Here is a 4978-nt window from a genome sequence, read left to right as displayed (position 1 = left end):
CGGAAAACATCGGTATCCATAAAAGATTTAACACAATCAAACTTAGGTGTCATACCTGACTCCTTACCTTCGCCGAGATCCCAATCTTCAGAGTTGTGTTTAATTCTATCCAATAAATCCCATTTGAATTCAATAGTCTTCATCATAAAAGAGCCAGCACAAGAAGTATCGAGCATGGTGAGATTGTTATCAGAAAGCCGAGCATAAAAATTTTGAATAATCATTTCTCTTGAGAGCTCATGATTGGGGCATGAATATAACATTGATTTGAGCCTCCCCCAAGCTTGAGCGATGCTTTCTCCTTCGCGAGGCCAAAAATTATATATATAATTGCGATCACAATGAACAAGATGCATAGGATAAAATTCCTGATGAAATTCCAATTTCAATCGTTTGTAGTTCCATGATCTCGTATCATCACATAGCCTATACCATGTCAATGCATCTTCCTTCAAAGATAAAGGGAAGACTTTCTTCTTAATAAAATCACCGGGTATACCTGCAAGCTTAAATAGTCCACAAACTTCATCCACATATATTAGGTGCTCATCAGGATGCTTTGTTCCGTCTCCTGCAAAAGGATTAGCTAGTAGTTTTTCTAACATACCCGAAGGAATTTCAAATTGGACATTTTCATTTTCAGTAGGTTCAGTAGGTTGAGGAGCAACTCTTTGCTCTACTGGTTGGGGTGAAGATACCCCGAACAAGCCCCTCAGAGGATTACTTTCCATAGTAACAAGTGACAGTAAATTTCAGCACACTATATAAATTTTTCCTTACCAAATTCCACCTACCAAAGACGCTTCACTCCCCGGCAACGGCGCCAGAAAAGAGTCTTGATGACCCACAAGTATAGGGGATCTATCGTAGTCCTTTCGATAAGTAAGAGTGTCGAACCCAACGAGGAGCAGAAGGAAATGATAAGCGGTTTTCAGCAAGGTATTCTCTGCAAGCACTGAAATAATAGGTAACAGATAGTTTTGTGATAGGATAACTTGTAACGAGCAACAAGTAACAAAAGTAAATAAAGTGTAGCAAGGTGGCCCAATCCTTTTTGTAGCAAAGGACAAGCCTGGACAAACTCTTATATAGAGAAAAGCGCTCCCGAGGACACATGGGAATTATCGTCAAGCTAGTTTTCATCACGTTCATATGATTCGCGTTCGGTACTTTGATAATTTGATATGTGGGTGGACCGGTGCTTGGGTGCTGTTCTTACTTGAACAAGCATCACTTATGATTAACCTCTATTGCAAGCATCCGCAACTACAACAAAAAATTAAGGTAAACCTAACCATAGCATGAAACATATGGATCCAAATCAGCCCCTTACGAAGCAACGCATAAACTAGGGTTTAAGCTTCTGTCACTCTAGCAACCCATCATCTACTTATTACTTCCCAATGCCTTCCTCTAGGCCCAAATAATGGTGAAGTGTCATGTAGTCGACGTTCACATAACACCACTAGAGGGTAGACAACATACATCTCATCAAAATATCGAACGAATACCAAATTCACATGACTACTAATAGCAAGACTTCTCCCATGTCCTCAGGAACAAACGTAACTACTCACAAAGCATATTCATGTTCATAATCGGAGGGGTATTGATATGAATATAGGACCTGAACATATGATCTTCCACCAAATAAACCAACTAGCATCAACTACAAGGAGTAATCAACACTACTAGCAACCTACAGGTACCAATCCCAGACTTGGAGACAAGAATTGGATACAAGAGATGAACTAGGGCTTGAGAGGAGATGGTGCTGGTGAAGATGTTGATGGAGATTGCCCTCTCCCGATGAGAGGAGCGTTGGTGATGACGATGGCGATGATTTCGCCCTCCCAGAGGGAAGTGTCCCCAGCAGAACAGCGCTGCCGGAGCCCTAGATTGGTTCCGCCAAGGTTCCGCCTCGTGGCGGCGGAGTCTCGTCCCGAAAGCTTGCTTATGATTTTTCTTCGGATGAAAGACTTCATATACCAGAAGATGGGCACCGGAGGGCCAACAGGGGGCCCACGAGGCAGGGGTCGTGCCCCCCACCCTCGTGGCCAGGTGGAGCCCCCCTGACGTATTTCTTCTGCTCAATATTTTTTATTATTTCCAAAAATAACTTTCGTGGAGTTTCAGGACTTTTCGAGTTGTGCAGAATAGGTCTCTAATATTTGCTCCTTTTCCAGCCCAGAATTCCAGCTGCCGGCATTCTCCCTCCTTATGTAAACCTTGTAAAATAAGAGAGAATAGGCATAAGTATTGTGACATAATGTGTAATAACAGCCCATAATGCAATAAATATCGATATAAAAGCATGATGCAAAATGGACGTATCATATAGATAGGTAGAATTTTGTAGAATGTAAATAGAATTTAAGTGGTTAATAGAACTAGTTTATTTATAATAAGTGCTTAATAGAATTAGTTAAATTAGTAAGAAAATTAATTATTTTTATTTATAGTAAGTGCTTAGTTGAACTAGTTGAATTAGTAAGAAAAATAATTATTTTTATTTATAGTAAGTGCTTAGTTAAACTAGTTGAATTAATAGAACTAGTTTATTTTTAGTAAGAAAATTTAGGTATGGAAAATTTAATTATTGTTATGTCATTATCACTTTGTCATCAAAGAATGCTATATGAGATTTAATGATCTAAAATTTTACTTGGTGGAATATGCCGGCTTTGTAGAGTCGTGTCTCCTTGGAGTGATCGTCATCCGAGCTACCTCTACTTCCTCTACACCCGAGTCGGTGAGCTAAAAGTCCACCTCCTCCTTCTCCACTCCTCGGTGTGTTGAATAGAGTAGAACAAGGGTATTTAGTCGGTGAGCTCATGTGCGAATGCTTATGATAATTGGTCCGGATGGAATTGCAAGTTTAAGCATTGTTGTATGTGTATGAACATCTTTGTATCGCAGGGAAAATCCGAGTGGTCTATGTTTTGCCGGAGTGTTTATTCATTTCTGTTCCGGCAAATTTTAGGCGCTCGATGTGTCCTATTTTAGCAAAGGACATGCCGGATTTTTCGTGAATTTAAGCATGACTTGTGCTAGAATATGTAGGAAATATCGAGTGCCCCGGATTTATGTGTTGAGTTTCCTGGTAGTTGCCTTCGATCGATATTCAATTAATGTTTCAACTATGAACATAGGAAATGTCTGACGACGAACAGGATTTCGGTATGTGCGAATACTGCGAAAACGAGCGCGGCATGTGCGACAGAAATTTCCTAGTTGATGGTAGGCGCTTCAGCATCAAGCTGGATGAGACCTTCGAAGTGGATATAGTAAGTCACAATGACAAGTCTTTTTTTGTAATTAAGCATGACTTCTGCTTCTTTTGCTTCAACTTATAATTTTAATTTTTTACTATACTAGCGTATCCCCTGCCATGCAAGAATTTTTGTCTTGGATAAGATTGGTTTCAGTCCTATGGAAACTATGGAGGTAAAGAGAGTTCACTTGAGGACCGAGCATGGTTATACTTATGCCGCAAAATTATACAATGCAGATACACCTACACCTACTTTGAATGCAAACATTGGAGTGCAATGTGCAAGGCTTATGCATTTGAGCCTGATATGCTTATCACCTTTGATACTCGTCCGAAAGATGATATTGAAGATAATATCAACATCTGGGTCGATGTGCAGACGCCTCTAGTTCTACCATTATGTGAGTTTCTCAACCATATTTATGTCTTCGATATTGTTTATTCAAAAATAGTTGACAACTAATTTCTATTGACAGCTTATTTCCAAGCAAACATGTCCGGCGCTTGGTAGACATGACCTACTGTCGTGGTTCTAAGACTGATAGTAGAATGGGGGTAGGTATGAGGAGGCAAGATCCTAGCTATGGTGAAGTTGTACACACAAGGTTTACGAGTTCAGGCCCTTCCCAATGGAAGTAACCGCCCTACGTCTCGGTGCTCGGGAGCTCGGTCGATTGGATTATGTGTGTGGAGTTACAGGGGGTGCGAACCCTTGTCCCTGAGGAGGGGGTGGCTTATATAGAGTTCGCCAAGCCCCTCCGGCCCTCAGTTACACAGGGTTTAAGGTACATAAAGATAGGGCGTTACTGATAACGCCAGCAATAAAGATACATGAATGACCATTAAGTCTACAGATTAACGCCTGTCCGTTGCCATACAGAGTGACTTTAGATCTTCTATCTGTCGAGTGATTCTTGTTACGGTCGAGTGAGTACTTCCTGGTCGAATGAACTTGAGTCTTCCGAGTGGAAAGTTTCTGGTCGAGTGGATGATGGTATCCCTTGAATGCTTCTGACTTTAGGTAAATGTCCTTGGGGAGGGCGTCTAGGTCAGGCCTATGACCCTACCCTAGGTACATGCCGTCATCACTAGCCCCCGAATGATTCAGGGTTTGAGTGGAAAAGGAGTGGAAGTTGGTTCTGACTCAGTTACATGCTGCGGAAGCGTTTTCCTTAGACTGATGAGCCATGCGACAACTTTGACTTCATTTTCAGTCGCCTTGATCCATTCTAAAGTAGTCGAGTGAACTTTGCTGATAAGCTTCGAGTGTTGATATGGAAAAATCTTCAGTCTGACAGGTTGCTCTGCTGCTCCTGGATCTTGTGGGATTCGAAATTTTAGGAAGCGCGTGGGACGGAGGAGGCCACAGTAATCAGCATGGATTAGGCAGGAGAGCCTCGATCCCCGTGCCACCTTTTTCGCCACGTACCGAGCGAGCGACAGTTGCGGGATTTGACAGGATTGCCCGGGCCCAGTCGTCAGTCAGTCGGAAATGACTCCATATAAGGCGTTGGGTTGGCGAATTTTGCACAGTGCGCCCCAATTTCTCCTTCTTCCTCCTCTGCTTCTCCACCGCTACTGCTTCCACTCCGACGCCGCCTCCCACCCGTGCGCCTCTTGCTGCGATGGCGCAGGACAAGACGGCAGCGCTGGAGCGTGCAAAGAAGGGGGCGGCGAAGGGGAAGGGGAAGAAGACCGGTAGGA

The sequence above is a fragment of the Aegilops tauschii genome, chromosome 5, assembly GCF_002575655.3.
Source record: "Aegilops tauschii subsp. strangulata cultivar AL8/78 chromosome 5, Aet v6.0, whole genome shotgun sequence".
NCBI classification, from domain to species: Eukaryota; Viridiplantae; Streptophyta; class Magnoliopsida; order Poales; family Poaceae; genus Aegilops; species Aegilops tauschii.
The sequence above is the reverse complement of the archived record's forward strand: the minus strand, read 5'-3'. Positions refer to the sequence as shown.